General features: G+C 40.0%; 1 pseudogene; it reads left to right on the top strand.

The window, feature by feature from the left end:
* The first annotated feature begins 1,842 nt into the window (after nucleotides 1–1,842).
* On the top strand, nucleotides 1,843–3,768 carry LOC149995896 (RNA-splicing ligase RTCB pseudogene; annotated as a pseudogene).
* The last annotated feature ends 12,395 nt before the right edge of the window (nucleotides 3,769–16,163 follow it).

Below are 16,163 nucleotides of genomic sequence, written 5' to 3' on the forward strand. Positions count from 1 at the left end.
TGTAGGTAACTCTCTGCTTTCCTCTTGCTGCTCCTAAAAGTCTCTCTTTATGTTTAAACTTTGGCATTTTATTTATGATGTGTCTTAGAATGGTACCCTTTGGGTCCAACTTGCTTGAGAATCTCTGCTTCCTGGACTTGTATGTCTATTTCCTTTGCCAAATTAGGGAAGTTTTCTTCCACTATTTTTTCAACTAAATTTTTGGTTTTTTGCTCTTCCTCTTCTCCTTCTGGCCCCCCTATGATTCAGATGTTGGTATGTTTCAAGTTGTCCCAGAGGTTCCTAATCTCCTCATTTTTTTTCAAATCTTGTTTCTTCTTTCTGTTCCAGATGAATGTTTATTTCTTCCTTTTGTTCCAAATTATAGATTTGAATCCTGGCTTCCTTCCCATCACTGTTGGTTCCCTGTATATTTTTCTTTATTTCACTTTTTATAACCTTCACTTCTTCCTTTATTTTGTGGCCATATTCAGTCATTTCTCTGAGTACCCTGATCACCAGTTATTTGAACTCTGCAGCTGATAAGTTGGCTATCCATTTTGTTCAACCCTTTTTCTGGGGTTTTGTTCTATTCTTTCATATGGGCCATATTTCTTTGCCTCATGAATTTGGCAGCCTTCCTGTGTTTGTTTCTGTGTATTAGGTAGAGCTTCTTTGACTCTGTCTTGGTAGTATGGCCTAAAGTTGTAGGTATCTGTAGGGTCCAGTGGCACAGCCTCCTCTATTACCCAAGCTGGGTGCTCAAGGTGCACCCTTCATGGGGGCTGAGTACACACTCCTCTTGTAGTTAAGCTTTAATTGCCGTTGGCAGATCAATGGGAGGGATTTACACAAACCAGTCAGCTGCAAGGTCTGGCTGTGACCACTGAGCACCAACTTGTGCCCTCTGTGGAGGATCAGCTGTGCAGGGGCAGGGTGGTAGTGCTCTGACATGGTCTGTAGCTGTCCACTGGGTGCCCTGGCCCTGGGGTTTCCCCAGTGGTGCAGGCCAAGATCAGCCCCTAAGTGTTTTGCCTGGGGGCACCCTACCTGAACTATAAAGCAATCTGAGATGGCTGCTACTTGTGCTGGGATTGGAGATTCCCAGATGAAGCCAAGCTTGAGTCTAGGCTGGCTGCTGCTAGTGCCAGATGTGGGGCTCAGTGAGGCCAGCTGTTGCCTGTTTGAGAGGATTTAGGAAATTGTGAAGCATGAGCCAAGACCAGCCATTCATACGGAAAAGCAGCTTGGGAGGGTCCATAAATTGAGTGGGGGCAGAGTCTCTAGGGATCTCCAAGGTGGGTCAAACAGTGTTAGCCAAGTTAATGGAATCTCAGATATGGCAGCAGCTCACCAGCTCTGTGTGGGGAGGGTTTAGAAAAGGGACAATGCCCTCTGCTCACCTTGATGCCAGACACTTCAGCTTCTCCCTGTGTACCACTGGTACCTTTCAAGCTGCTACCCTGGTGCTAGAGCTCAGAAGGATAGAGTCTGAATAGATGAGTCTGTGTTGGGGGTTCTTCAAGAGGAACTGCTTGGGGGTCCAGCAGTTTCTTTCACTGGCTTAATCCTCACTGGTTTTTGTAGCCAGAAATTGTGGGAACTTACCTTCCTGGCATTGGAACCTTGGGCTGGGGGGCCTGGTGTGGGGCTGGAACTCCTCGCTCCTGAGATATCCCTCCTGAATTTTTATCCACATGTTGATATGGGACCAGCCTGTTCTGCATCTCTACCTGTCCTACCAGTTTGAATGGATGTGGATTCTTTAATTCTGTAGTTGTCAGACTTCAATTTAACTCGATTTCTGATGGTTCTGGCTGATGGCTGTTCTATATTTTAGTTGAAATTTTGATGTGGGCTACGGTAGTCGCCGCCATGAGTCGCAACTACAATGATGAGCTGCAGTTCTTGGAAAAGATCGATAAAAACTGCTGGAGAATCAAGAAAGGCTTCGTGCCCAACATGCAGGTTGAAGGGGTTTTCTATGTGAATGATGCTCTGGAAAAATTGATGTTTGAGGAATTAAGGAATGCCTGTCGAGGCGGGGGTGTTGGTGGCTTCCTGCCTGCCATGAAACAAATTGGCAATGTGGCAGCCCTGCCCGGGATTGTTCATAGATCTATTGGACTTCCTGATGTGCATTCAGGTTATGGATTTGCTATTGGGAATATGGCAGCCTTTGATATGAATGACCCTGAAGCAGTGGTGTCCCCAGGTGGCGTCGGATTTGACATCAACTGCGGTGTCCGCTTGCTCAGAACCAATTTAGATGAGAGCGACGTTCAGCCGGTGAAGGAGCAGCTTGCCCAGGCCATGTTCGACCACATCCCTGTTGGGGTGGGATCCAAAGGCGTCATCCCGATGAATGCCAAAGACTTGGAAGAGGCCTTGGAGATGGGGGTGGACTGGTCACTACGAGAAGGCTATGCCTGGGCTGAAGACAAGGAGCACTGTGAGGAGTATGGAAGGATGCTGCAGGCTGACCCCAATAAGGTCTCCGCGAGGGCTAAGAAGAGAGGCCTTCCTCAGTTGGGGACCCTGGGAGCAGGTAACCACTATGCAGAAATCCAGGTTGTGGATGAGATTTTCAATGAGTATGCTGCTAAGAAGATGGGCATCGACCATAAAGGACAGGTGTGTGTGATGATCCACAGTGGAAGCAGAGGCTTGGGCCACCAAGTAGCCACAGATGCCCTGGTTGCTATGGAGAAAGCCATGAAGAGGGACAAGATCATAGTCAATGACCGTCAGCTGGCTTGTGCTCGAATCTCGTCTCCAGAGGGCCAGGACTACCTGAAGGGAATGGCAGCGGCAGGGAACTATGCCTGGGTCAACCGCTCTTCCATGACCTTCTTAACCCGACAGGCTTTTGCCAAGGTCTTCAACACGACCCCCGATGACTTGGACCTACACGTGATCTATGATGTTTCTCACAACATCGCCAAAGTGGAACAGCACGTGGTGGACGGAAAGGAACGGACCCTGTTGGTGCACAGGAAGGGATCCACCCGCGCTTTCCCTCCGCACCACCCCCTCATCGCTGTTGATTACCAGCTCACTGGACAGCCAGTGCTCATTGGTGGCACCATGGGAACCTGTAGTTACCTTCTTACTGGCACTGAACAGGGCATGACTGAGACCTTTGGAACAACCTGTCACGGAGCGGGCCGTGCATTATCCCAAGAAAATTCTTGACGTAACTTAGATTTCCAGGACGTCTTAGACAAATTGGCAGACATGGGGATTGCAATTCGTGTTGCCTCACCCAAACTGGTTATGGAAGAGGCTCCTGAGTCCTATAAAAATGTGACGGATGTGGTGAACACCTGCCATGATGCTGGAATCAGCAAGAAGGCCATTAAACTGAGGCCAATTGCTGTTATCAAAGGGTAGAACCCTGACTGTGGCCACCGGACTCCAGGGGCCCTTACTGAAGTGGAAGTGGTCTGAAATGCTCACCAGACATCAAGACTCAGAGACCTGAAGGTCCCAAAGTGTACGGCTGTAACTGCCCATTATGTAATGGCTGACGGGGAGGCTGCTGCTTCAGGAGCCAGGGCTGTAAAATTACCTTCTGCGAGGAGTCACGTGGCCCCATTTTGGAATGGGGTGTTCATGCTTCCTCCCAGGTTATCCCACAGATTCTTAGGGGGTGGGGATAGGTCAAGAAACTGCCTTACTTGTTCACACAAGTCTTCAGTCATCAGAGTGCACTTCTTTACACCAAGCTCTCTTTACATCCTGAGGGGCGTCAGGATGAAGAACATTCTATTAAATGAGGTTTTAGAATGTTAAAAAAAAAAAAAAAAAAAAAAAAAAAGAAATTTTGATGTGATTGTGCAAAGAGGCAAGCCATGTCTGCCTATGCTGACATCTTCAGTATAATCTTTCTATTTTTTTCAACAAGTTATCATGCTTCATAAATAACTCTCTGCCATTTGAAAAATTGCAAACTCCTTCACCTGGTTTAACAATGGGAATACAATCAGAGCCCAAACCTCCTTTGTCACCTGATCTCTATAACATTCTCCCTACTAAATTTGACCCCCACCACATAGACCTTTCTCCAGGTTCTTGGAATCACCATACAGCCTCCAAGTCTGTTTCTCCATATTGCCCCTGATGAAATATTCATGGTCCATTATTTATGCAGCTAATTCCAACTCATCCTTCAGGTTTTAATTTAGCGGTTTTTCTGCCGGAAGTCTTATGCGGTCCCCCTAACTTAGATTTTCATGTCACCATACAAATAACACTCTCTTAAAATTGGGTTTATTTATTCAAAAACAGCCTATAGGCTCAGAAAGGACAGGGGATGTGTCTGCCTTTGGTATCATGGCACTCCAGCTCCTAGCAGCCAGAGTTATTTAGTAGTTATTCAATACATTCGGGCCAAATAGATGAAATTTTTAGGGCAGACAAAATCCAGAATATGTATTTTAGTCCTGACTATTATAATAGTAGGTTAGTTAATTAAATCAAGGATGAAATAAGGCTATTTTTAAAGATGTAGGTTAAGGATTTTCAAAATAGGCTTACATGGTTTTTAATCATTGTCCTCCCTGGGCAACTTAAAAAGTTCAGACAGCAGTTGGTAGAAGTCTCTTCTGCATCAGAACTAAGAAGCCAAACTATCTCAAAAAATGTCTTTCGTCTCCTTAGTTGTCATTATTCCCAATCTTAATAAGACATTAAATCAATTTTAATTAAATTTACATTTCTTTCTGTTAATTAACAGATGGTTTGCTATTGTTATTCCTGCTTAGACTCTTTGCCTAATAAAGATTGACTGGCTCAGCCTTCCACCTCTGGAGATCTGGAATCAGTTTACTGGCAGTTACTGGAACAAGGCCAGAATGATCCTTACTCACTTGACATAAGCAGCAGTACCTGTGTGATTTACAATTGTGTTAGTGCTAGTTTACTAATGGAACTGGATGGGCGGATTTAACTTTCCCAAGAAAATATTGAGTCTGATCTAACAGTCAAGCCCACTATGATCTCTTATCACTAAGCCATATTTCAAATTCTTTTACTAACGTCAAAATTTGGATAAAGCTATTCAAAGCAACACACTAACGTGAATGACTGGAACAGTGTAAAAGGAGATTTTAATTTTATTTTTTCTATCTGTTTATTATAGGTGCATTTATATGATGTTTATAACTGATTTAAGCTGATTTTCATTGCATCCTTCTTCTCAGACAGATAGATGTGGATATATAGATATTGATGCAGAGAAATGGAAATAGATATATAGATAAATACAGAAACAGATCTAGAAATAGAGATATAACTTAGAAGTAGACATAGATATGAATATAGAATGTTGTTTTTTTTCTTTATTTTCATCAATTTCCCTCTATTGCCAGTGTTCAATGGTATTCTTTACTTATATTTACTGGTGTACTTAAAGTTTTTCTTTTTAAAGTTAATATTCAAAAAAATTACTCCTTTGAGAATTTATATATTTTTAATTCATCATATAGATAAAAATTAAAAAAATGGTTTAGAATAGCTCAATGCAAAACCTTATCTAAAATTTTGGCTTTTGAGGTAACAGTTTCTAAAAATAATACATTTTTTTAAAAAGAGTGATCTAGGCCCTTTATTTGTAGTATTGAGGTTGTTTAGTTTTTCCTTCAGAAATCGTAAGGAAAACCCACAGTTCCTTTTCGTAATGTTCACTTACATAGAGAAAGAGGCAAATATATATTTTAGTGACCTGGACTTTTACAACAGCTCATTAGCGCCAGTGAGCATGTAATAGATATTTTGGCTAAAGAAGTTTATGGGTTTTACAAATAATTTCTTCCTCCCACACACCAAATTTAACAGTTTTATAGTCCTTTACAACTTCCACCCCATTCATGCACCTCGTCATTATACCAAGAGCCAAATTTTAATGATTTTTGTTGCCTCTAGCACCGAATGCATGTTCCGAAATGATGCACCCCAAACTCTGATTAAATGCCAAACTTTACTGATGGAAAACAGGCGCACTGAGTGAGCAATAATGATGAGTGAGATTTCGTGCTGTTTTACTGCCAACAGACCATCAGAAAAGGAGTTCAGTTCATATAAAAACAGTCCCCTACCAAACAAGTCAGGATGGCTGGCAGCCTTGGTAAACATGTAAATGAACTTGATAACCCTCTCTCTTTGGAGAATTCATGTAAAATACTCTCCTGCTTGCTTTATTTGGCTTGGTTTAAAATGTCAAGGGATTTGCAATGAGACCATTAGCATCTAAACACTTACATTTACTAAATGTGTGTTATGGTGGCTGACTAGGACCTGAAGAATGATATACAATGACTATTGAGGAAACCTGAGAAACATACAAGAGAATCTAATGTTTTACTAAGAATAATGTGTAAGGTAGCTAACAGGAAACATTTTAGGTATTTTAGGTTTCCACAACTACTGGGCACTACCATTTTAAAAGTGTAAATAATTGGCACCATGAAGAATTTTTGTATCTTATCATAATTAATAAGGTTAAATGATGTGATATTAATTACAATAAATAATATCTGTTGCCCATCTAGTATTTGCTAGACCCAGTACTATGTCCTTTACATGTATGAATTCATATAACTTTTATGATATTTTAGTGTGAAGAATATCGTTCACATTTTACAGATATGAACACTAAAGATCAGAAAGGGTAAATACCTTGGACAAGGTCAGTCATGTGAGCTTTCGCTATAGAGTCAGAGTTCAAACCTTAGTATATTGGATCCAAGTTCTCACTGTACAGTATAAAACACACATGCACACACACACAATTTATATTTTATTCACTTATTTTCAAACTTAAACCATTACTTACATTAATCATCTGAGTCTTTTTTGAACCCAATTCCTGCAATCCAGGAAATAATGGATAACACTGCATGATTTATAAGTCGATTAATGAAAGATGACTATGCCATACACATTTCATTGTCTGCTTCAAGGCTGAGATGGTTCTAGCTGAAATGAGACAACAAAGCTTTGAATTTGAGCCCCCTCAAACTTTGTTTTATACTTCGATTTCTACCACTTATCTTCCAAAATGTGTTTGTTCTTGTTCAGTCTTCTGTCAAGAAGTCCTTCAGGACAACTCAACTTCACCAGGTCAGACAACGGCCAAAACTTGTTGGCATCTTTATATAACTTTCCAACAATATACTTTATGTCTCATTCTCTCGTGTCTTCATAAAAAACTCCCTATCTACTAAAACTCATAAGTATTCTATTTTTTCCAGTGAGGGGAAGGTGCATTGCCTTAATAAGACATTCTCTGCGTATTCCAATAGTGCTAATAACAACTACAACTCATTTGGGTCAGTACTTTCCCTTGTCAAAACCCTGCTCTTTCTTCTGCTAATGTACTCTCTGATTTCCACATTTTGTCTATCCTTTTTTCTTCTAACTAGCTCATATATTCAATACCTGACTGACTCTGATTCAGCTTTACCTCTATCATTCAGAATTTTGGCTTACTAAGCATGGACACATGTGTGCGCGCACGCGCACACACACACACACACACACATCTGGATGCCTTCCTGTATAAATAAGCTCGGCCCACTTGTGAGTGCTTCCTGGGTACTAGACTTAATCTGATAACCAGTCTCACCCTCCCACAACAATGCAGCTCACTCTAGAATTTATTTCTGCTAACTTCACTGTACCTTGATAGAGCAGTAAAAAACAAATTAATATTTTCAGTAAGATAGTTGTGTGAAACACTATCATGCTCTAGAAATGCTTATTCTTATTTGTATCATTTCACAAATATAAATAAGCAATGATATCAAATATGGAGTCCCATAAAACTAAATTAGTAATTTGACTAATTGGTCATTAGTTCCAGAATAAAGCCCATACTTGATTTACTCAATTCCTATTGTTTGACTCTATACTTTAAATATACACCTACAAGAAGTTATTTGAACATAACTATTTCTAAAATGCAAAAGCTGTGAACAGAATTGATCATCACTACTAATAAAGTGAATTAAAGGTAAGAGTACTACAAAAAAAGCAGTTTATTAAATTAGAATTTCTAGTGGAAGAAAAGTACATATTAATATACATACTTGCAATCTGAAGGAAAATTCTTAAGTGCCAGACATTCCATTGCTTAGTTATGAATGTAAGTCTCAAAGTCCCCACAAGTGAAGGAATTATATTAAAGGCAAAAATGTAAAGAACAGAAAAAACAACATCATCAGGGAGGCAAGAGAGATTTTAAGGCAGCATTGGGAAGGAAGACAATTCAGCTTATTATAATTACTTCCAGTTATTATCAAAGATGTTGCTTTAAAGTCATTATTCCTAAGAGGGCATGCTTTTTGATCTGGCTTTGGTAAACACGGGAACACACAAAAGGAGGATTTTAAATGGTACCTTCCAACATGTCTCCTGGAGAATCATTTTCTAATAGCTAGAATGAATCTTCTGTCTGAGAGCCTTTTATTTTAAATTAAATTGAGAACAAATTGCACATTACCTCTTCATGGTATTACTGCATTAAAGGCAGCAGGAAATTCTATAATATCATTCCTTTTCAAGAAAGTTAAATAGAATCCTTATTTCAAGAATCATATCAATTTCTTTTTTTTCCCAGCTTTTCTTTATTGATTATATTGCTACAATAGTTCCAATTTTCTCCCCTTTACTCCCCTCCACCCAGCATCTCCCTCCCCCAGCAATCCCCCCCCCCAAGGCCATACCCATGGTTCGTAAAAAATATCTATCACTCCCTCTCAGATATTAAGACCCTTTGTAATCTTGTAAAGGACAATGGGCGAAGGTCTCAAGCTCCTCTAGCTGCTTCAAGCTGGACATGGTCGTCGTCCTACCTACCCTTGGGTCCAGAAATCCCTAATAATAGTGGGGGTGTGGAGGGGAGGGTGGCCTTCCCACATGGGGAAGGATCGTGCAGGCTCCAGGTCAGTTGGCTGTCCCCGGACAATGGTGTGCTTGGTTTAACAGGCTGGAATCCTTGTTGTGTTCTGGGGGCGACAGATTTGGCGAAAAGGGTTAAAAGACATCATTCAATCCATAACTACTAGATAAAAAAAGGCAGGGATTAATTTTTCAATGTTCCACATTAGGGAAAAAAAAGGGGGGCTTCTTTGGAGGAAGGTGTGCTAGGCACATCTCGCCTGTCCAAAACCCTTTTGCCCATTATATTTAGTTTGGGCTGAGGGAAATAGTTTAGGTTTCCCCCCTCTCAGACCTCTGGGCCCTTTCTGTCCAAGCCATTAGGATAGAAAAGAGAAATTAGTTTTAAATGAAGCCCAAAGACCACCCCATTCTTCATCAACCCAGCCATTTAGTTCAGCCAAACCGTTGAGTCTCAGGAGGCAGCGCTGCAGAGAGGATTAAGTGAGGCTTATGCGTACAGACAATCACTCAGGTAATGTGGTCATAGGCTTATGCCCTTTGAAAACAGAAAACACATGTTAATTTATGTAACATAACCCACAAACAAGTCTCTAAATCTGTAAGACTGTCTTATTGGGAAGACATCCAGTTGCAAGGCACTTGACATTCTACTTGCCTGCAAATTGAATCTCTTTGGTGATATCACAGATATGGTTTAATTTTCAAGTGAAACCATTTTTTAAATGAGAAGAAACTTATAAGACGGTTAGCTGCCCTACTTTACAGTCTGCCACTGATCATTGTGATTTTCCTTGAATAATGATTTTTCTCCCTAAGATTACTCTCCTTGTCTTTAAAGGGACTACATTAAGTCCATTTTTAATTTATCCTGTTCGTTTGCATAAACATAACAAGAGCAGCAAATGCTCACTTATGATCTTTAGTTCTGTTTTGCTGGAACTTACCCAAGGAACATTTAGGGTGACCCTCAGTTTGCCCTTCAGGGCACAGAAGCTGGGCCACATACCTGGCATTCATCCTTGCCTGTACACACCTGTCCTTTCCAAGTCTTTCTGGTTTTCCATTGTGCCTTAAGGTCCCTTCTAGCCATCTTTCAAGAAAACAACCTTCGTTCCTTCCCTGGAGAGATTGCTGTGGACCGCACAACCAACCATGGCAGCAGGCCTTTTATCTCGCTGGCTTTTATTACCTTTGAAAGTCATTCCCAGTTCCTCAGGGCTTTTTGGTAACAACCTGAGCCCAAGCACGTCCCCTTTAGGCTTGACATTCCAGTCAAAGGCTTGGTCAAAAAAAGGAACCTCTATTAACAACTGGCCTTATTAGTTCTATGCAAAGAAACTTAAGTCATTACTTACTTGTTTAGAATGCCAAATTCTGGAGAGATCAAATAGGGAGAAAAATATACAACGTGAAGGAAAATCTTTGTCCTAATATTCACTGAACTGCCATTTCCATTCTTCATATTTTCATTTTCCCCCACTAAAAAAAATTTTTTGTTTGTTTTTCCATTACAGTTGTCTCACTTTTTTTTCCCCCTCTTGCTTCCCTGTACCCTGCCCCTCCCTTCCCCCACATTCAGTCCCCACTCAGTTGCCCATGTCTGTGGGTCATTTATACATGTTCTTTGACTTGACACTTCCCCTTCTTACCCCCTTTTCTCCCTCCCACCTCCCCCCTTGTTACTGTTAGTCTACTCCTTGTTTACATACCTCTGGTTCAATTTTGCTCATTTGTTTATGTTGTTCATTAGTTTCCTGTAATAGGTGACAGCATAACGTATTTTTCTTTCGTTGCCTGGCTTATTTCGCTAAGCATAATTCTCTCTAGTTCCATCCATGTTGTTGCAAATGGTAGAAGTTCCTTCTTTCTTTCTGCTACATAAAACTCCATTGTGTAAATGTACCACAGTTTTTTGATCCACTCATCTACAGATGGGCATTTAGGTTGTTTCCAGCACTTGGCTATTGTAAATAGTGCTACTATGAACATTGGAGTGCATAGGTTCTTTTGAATTGGTGTTTCAGGATTTTTCGGATATAATCCTAGCAATGGAATTGCTGGTTCAAAAGGCAGTTCCATTTTTAGTTTTTTGAGGAAATTCCAAACTGTTTTCCATAGTGGCTGCACCAGTCTGCATTCGCACCAGCAATGCACCAGGGTTCCCGTTTCTCCGCATCCTCTCCAGCACAAGTTGTTTGTTGATTTGTTGATGACAGCCATTCTGACTGGTGTGAGGTGGTATCTCATTGTGGTTTTTATTTGCATCTCTCTGATGGCTAGTGATGTTGAGCATTCTTTCATATGTCTATGGGCCCTCTGTATGTCTTCTTTGGAGAAGTGTTTGTTCAGGTCCTTTGCCCATTTTTTAATTGGGTTGTCTGTCTTCTTGGTGTTGAGTTGTATGAGTTCTTTCTATATTTTGGAGATCAATCCCTTGTCTGAGATGTCATTGGCGAATATATTTTCCCATATGGTTGGTTTCCTTTTCATCTTGCTGATGTTTTCTTTAGCTGAGCAGAAACTTTTTAGTTTGATGTAGTCCCATTTGTTTATTCTTTCCTTTATTTCCCTTGCCTTAGGAGATATATCAGTGAAAATGTTGCTATGTGGGATATCTGAAATTTTCCTGCCTATTTTTTCCTCTGGGACTTTTATGGTATCATGGCTTACCTTTAAGTCTTTGATCCATTTTGAGTTTATTCTGGTGTATGGTGTAAGTTGGTGGTCTAGTTTCATTTTTTTGCATGTCCCTGTCCAGTTCTCCCAACACCATTTGTTGAAGAGGCTCTTTTCACTCCATTTGATGTTCTTTCCCCCTTTGTCAAATATTAGTTGACCATATGAACCTGGGTTTATTTCTGGGCTCTCTATTCTGTTCCATTGATCTATATAAGAATCATATCAATTTCTGTACCATTCGTGAAATTGTTTCTGATCTTATCAGCCTTAATCATCTTCTTCAGGTTTGGATCAGTAAATTCAATTCTGATTGCTGTTGAAGGGTTTAAGCTGAGCTTGCATAAATCCTGCCATTCATTTGCCTTTGCTTTTATAACTAAGGGGAAAGATTATATATAAATAATATATATTATAACACATTTCACATACATGTTAATACTTAGTAGGGCCTTATCTATGATTTGTATAAAACTTAACTCTGGTCTCTTATTATTCTACTCTCTTTTCTCTTTTACTACTTTTTTATTTATTGTCTTACATGTATTTTTAGAAATTGCTTTATTTTGGACCAAGGTAGACTCTAAACAAATAAATAACAATGATGTAACATCATTTAAAAGAATAAAATCAAAACATTTACCTTGTTTTTCAAATATACCCAGACACATGTGTTTGCTGCTTTGTGAAATCAATAATTAGTTGCTTTTGAGGTTTAAAACATGTATAGTTTGTAATTATATAGACTGGTCATATGTTCAAAAGAATTTGCAGGTGAAGATATTATCATATGTTATGTTCATGTTGCTTTAATTGTTTACATTATACTTTGCTCTGAAAGACTCTACTAGATACTGACACAGAATTCATAACTAAAATTTGTCCATTTAAAAATGTGTAACTCTCTAAGGGTTCTATGTTTAGAAAATATTTCAACATTGTACTAAAGCAATAGCAATGAAAAAAACATGTTAGAAGGATGTCCTTACCTACCAGATATGACTACCAAAACATATCCTAATTCTTTTTTCAACTTAAATATTTTATTTATTTATTTTTGCCTTGTTTTTATTTTTGTGTTTTACAGTTGTCCTAAATTTTCCCCCATTGCTCTCCACTGCCCAACCCCGGCCTCCCATAGTCAATCCCCACCCTGTTGTCCAGGCCCATTGGGTCATTTATACTAGTTCCTTGACTAGATCCCTCCCCTACCCCTTCTTTCCCCGCTTCTATCCCTTCCCCCTCCCCTCTAGTCACTGTCAGTCTGTTCCTTGTTTCCATGCCTCTCGTTCTATTTTTCTCATTTGTTTTGTTCAATTCCTGTATTAGGTGAAATCATGTGGTATTTTTCTTTCGCCTTCTGGCTTATGTCACCAAACATAATACTCTCCAGTTCCATCCATGCTGTCATGAAGGTAAATAGTTCCTTCTTTCTTTCTGCTGCATAGTATTCCATTGTGTAAATGTACCACAGTTTTTTGATCCACTCACCTACAGATGGGCACTTAGGCTATTATTAATAGTGTTGCTATGAACATAGGGTTGCATAGATTCTTTTGAATTGGTGATTCAGGATTCTTAGGGTATAATCCCAGCAGTGGAATCACTGGATCAAAAGATAGTTCCATTTTTAGTTTTTTGAGGTAATTCCATACTGTTTTCCACAGTGGCTGCACCAGTCTGCATTCCCACCAACAGCGCACTCAGGTTCCCTTTTCTCCACATCCTCGCCAACACTTGTTACTTGTTGATTTGTTAATGATGGCCATTCTGAGCTGTGGTATCTTGTTGTAGTTTTAATTTGCATCTCTCTGATGGCTAGTGATGTTGTTACAGAAACAGGGGAGTCCAAAAATCCCCGGAGTTTGCAGCTGGGGGATGGGGAGAAGGAAGCAGCTTTCAGAATGCCTCCACACGCCTGAGGCTGGTGGCTGGTGTCTTTCATTATGCAAAATTGCTTGGATGCTTCCAAGGCCTCAGGTGGGTGGGAGGAGTCTTGAACCAGGGGATGGTATGGAAAGCACACAGAGCCTATGAGGGGTTCTGTGAATGGTCAGAACTGTTGGCAACACCCACTGCATCAGAGGACACAGTCAGGGATATATAGGCAGCTGTGAACACTTTAGGGGGGGCGGTGTGCTCTGGGGCTGTCTACTTCGCTGGCAGGTGTTCGCAGGGGTGCTCTGGAGAAGGAGAGGAGATCCTCGCGGTTTACAGAAAGAAGACAGTTTGCAAGGAGGCTGAGAATCCCGGTGGTTTTGTATTGAGAACCAAAGGGCACCATAGCACAGAAAGGACCTCCCCAATCAGATTGAATGATTGGCAGCCGCTAGTAAAGCTGAACTGTGTTTGGGAAGTAGGGAAACGGTGTTTCTGACCTTCCTAAAACTGGCTAGGTTTGGTAGGGGGGAGGCAAGGATATGTGTAACTGTTAAATAAACAATTTTCTTTTTACTCAACTGAAGTATTAAGAGTTGTAATTCTGGCGGCGAGCAATCAGACCCCTAACTAAAGAGCCCATGGGTTTGTTTTCAATTGGAGCAGCCCAGGGGTCCTGTAACAATGTTGAGCATCTTTTCATATGTCTATGGGCCCTCTGTATGTCCTCCTTGGAGAAGTGTCTGTTCAGGCCCTTTGCCCATTTTTTAATTGTATTGTTTGTCTTCCTGACTTTGAGTTGTATGAGTTATTTATAGAAGATATATCCTAATTCTGACCAATCCTCACTTTCTCCTTCTCTACTTCTTTGGTCTAATACACTATCATCTCTTGCCTGGACATCTACAGTAGCCTTCTAGATAACGCCCTGCCTCCATTTTCTTAGTCTCTTCTGGAATATTTTTTAAGATTTTACTTATTTATTTTAAGAGAGAGAGATAAACATTGTGCATCAGATAAACATTGATCAGTTGCCTCCCACCCCACCCCCCAACCAGGGACCAGCCTGCAACCCAGGTATGTGCCCTAACTGAAGGTCCAACCCACACCCTTTCACTTTGCAGGCCAAAGCTTAACCAACTGAGCCATGCTGGTCAGGACTTTTCTTCTGATATTTTAAATCAATAAATAAGATCGTTTCACATATATTCCCTGCCTACTACTTAACACCATCCAAAAGTTCTCCTTTCCACTTAAAGTAAAAGCCTAAATCCTCATTGTCAGGGATGAAATAAAATACCTTCAATAAATAATACAATAACACTGACCACCTCACCCCTTACTGATGCGTCAGTCCTGAGGGAAAGATCAGGGTACCTGCCAAGGCAAGGAGATAATAAGGGACTCTCAGTAGCTCAATAATGTGGAAGTATTTAAATATTTAAATGAGTTTGGTTGTACCTGTGCAAACAGGCTGAACCATGGCTTACAAACTCCTGTATATTCTGGCCCCAGGTTTGTATTTCGACCTCATATTCTACCCCTTCTCTTTCTCTTCCTATGCTTAGGCTATCCTGATCTGAGTAGACATGGAAAATATAGATCAGTTGGGCCTTTGCACTTGCTGTTTCCTTTACTGGGAAGATTACATTGTACACTGCACCACTGAATAAGTTCTGTGTTCAAAGACTACCTCCTTGGAGAGAACTCCTTTGACCACCCTGCCTAAAGGAACATCTCCTGTATGCTCTATCCCCTCCCCCTGCTTTATCTTTCTTCATAGCCTTTACCACTTCCTGAAATTATATGGGACTCTTATTTGTTTCTGTGCCTCTCCCACTAAATTATAAAGTCAGGGATTTAGTGTGTCTTGCTTACCAAGGAATCATTACCACCTACCATCATTCCTCTCTATCCTTGTGTACAATGGATACAAACTTAAGAAACACTTCAAGTATGATGTGATGAGTAGTGCATTACACTGACAATATACATAGATGATGCTTTATCAATGCAGGGGAGAGTGATTGCTTTGAAACCAGGTTTCATGCAAGGTATAGCGGAAAAAATGTTCAGAGCCACAAAGACTAGTTGTAAAACCAACAACCAAGATCCAAACCAAGGCAGTTATGAAGAAACTGGCTCCGCAAACATATGACATTTTTAAGAAATCTAATAAAAAGCATTTGGAACTCCTAGACATTCTTGTGAAATAAACATTTAAAATTTTGTGTCAAAGATGAATGCATAAAATATATTTATAACTGATGTTAAATATATGGTTTATAAGGTTGCAAAATAATAGATTTAGGACAAAATTTCTAGCATATGTCCAACACAGATATTTTAATATGTACTTTTAAAAATTCTCTTACTCTGTTATTAATTTTAGAAAAGAGTAAAACTGTGGTTCAATATATTAAGTAGGAGACATTTAAACATAATATGGTGTAGTCTTGTAAATTTGCTAAACAATTTCCCCAGCTTGCTAATATATACCCCTACTTCCCCAAGAAAGCATTATACAATTTTGAAAAGAAATCACCCCTTTAGAACTTAGTAAGCCTGAACTAGTACTGAAAATTAACAAGCAAATTCCTGGTTTAGATACATCTTGCAGAAAGCTGGTAGTAAAATGATATAATATTAAGCAGATACTATCAATTATCAAAATAAAATTGTACAGTGTTTTTAGGTCCTAGCCAGTGTGACTCTGCATGCTTAAA

The sequence above is a fragment of the Furipterus horrens genome, unplaced genomic scaffold, assembly GCF_987537825.1.
Source record: "Furipterus horrens unplaced genomic scaffold, mFurHor1.1.pri manual_scaffold_12, whole genome shotgun sequence".
Taxonomy (NCBI): Eukaryota; Metazoa; Chordata; class Mammalia; order Chiroptera; family Furipteridae; genus Furipterus; species Furipterus horrens.